At 42.7% G+C, this 1,149-nt stretch overlaps 1 pseudogene; it reads left to right on the top strand.

The window, feature by feature from the left end:
* Positions 1-379: 379 nt before the first annotated feature.
* Positions 380-923, top strand: LOC114890352 (annotated as a pseudogene).
* The last annotated feature ends 226 nt before the right edge of the window (positions 924-1,149 follow it).

Below are 1,149 nucleotides of genomic sequence, written 5' to 3' on the forward strand. Positions count from 1 at the left end.
GAATCTGGAGAGTCTGCCGGGCTTTTAAGAGCCAGGACTGCAAGTGGTTTACACCACTTCCGCCCTCATCAGACGGCCAGAAACCAAAAACTGCAAGGGGGCCTGGGGAAAAGGAGCTATCATTCCGCTCCTGGTGACGTGACTTAACGGCCTGAAAGAGCATGTTCCATGTGCCAACCCTGCAATCTTCCCAGCTGTTCAAGATCTCTCTTAATCCTTCAAACCAGCTCTTAAACTCATGAAACTGGTATCTTAATCCCTTTTCCTTCATCATAAAATCAAACGATGTAAGTAAACATTTTGCTTTGTTAAGAAAAGACCTGTGCTTCCTTTTCCAGTAAGCAGCCTGAGGTGACCTCTAAAAACGGTTCTCTATTCACTTGACCCAGAAACCCCCACAAAATCATGCAAGTCAAGAGGTTCAAATCTTCGTGTTCACTTTAAGCACACTCGTGAAACTGCCCAGGCCGTTAAGGGTATGCATATCCGAAAAGCCACCAAGTACCTGAAGGGTGTCACTTTAAGGAAGCCATGTGTGCCATTCCGTTGCTACAATGGTGGAGCTCGTAGGTGTGGCCCAGGCCAAACAATGGGGCTGGCCACAGGGTGGGTGGCCCAGAAAGAGTGCTGAATTTTTACTGCACATGCTCAAAAATGCAGAGAGTAATACTGAACTTAAGGGCTTAGGTGTAGATTCTCTGGTCATTGAGCACATCCAGGTGAACAAAGCCCCCAAGATACGGCACAGGACTTACAGAGCTCATGGTCGGATCAACCCATACATGAGCTCTCCCTGCCACACTGAGATGATCCTCACAGAAAAAGAACAGATTGTTCCTAAACCAGAAGAAAAAGATATCCCAGAAGAAACTGAAGAAACAAAAACTTACTTATGGCCTGGGAATAAATGCCGCAAAAAATAAATGCAAATAAAAGTAAAAAAAAAAAAAAAAAAAGAAAGAAAAAACTTGTGGTTACAAAGGAGAAAAGGGAGGGAGGAATAAACTAGAGATTTGGGATTGAGAGATACACAATACTATACCTAAAATAGACAAACAACAAAGACCTGCTGTATAGCACAGGGAACTGTACACAGTATCTTGTAATAATCTATAATGGAAAAGAATCTGAAAAGAATATATATATATA

The sequence above is a fragment of the Monodon monoceros genome, unplaced genomic scaffold (assembly GCF_005190385.1).
Source record: "Monodon monoceros isolate NGI ecotype Baffin Bay Population unplaced genomic scaffold, NGI_Narwhal_1 Super_Scaffold_11, whole genome shotgun sequence".
In the NCBI taxonomy this organism is placed as follows: domain Eukaryota; kingdom Metazoa; phylum Chordata; class Mammalia; order Artiodactyla; family Monodontidae; genus Monodon; species Monodon monoceros.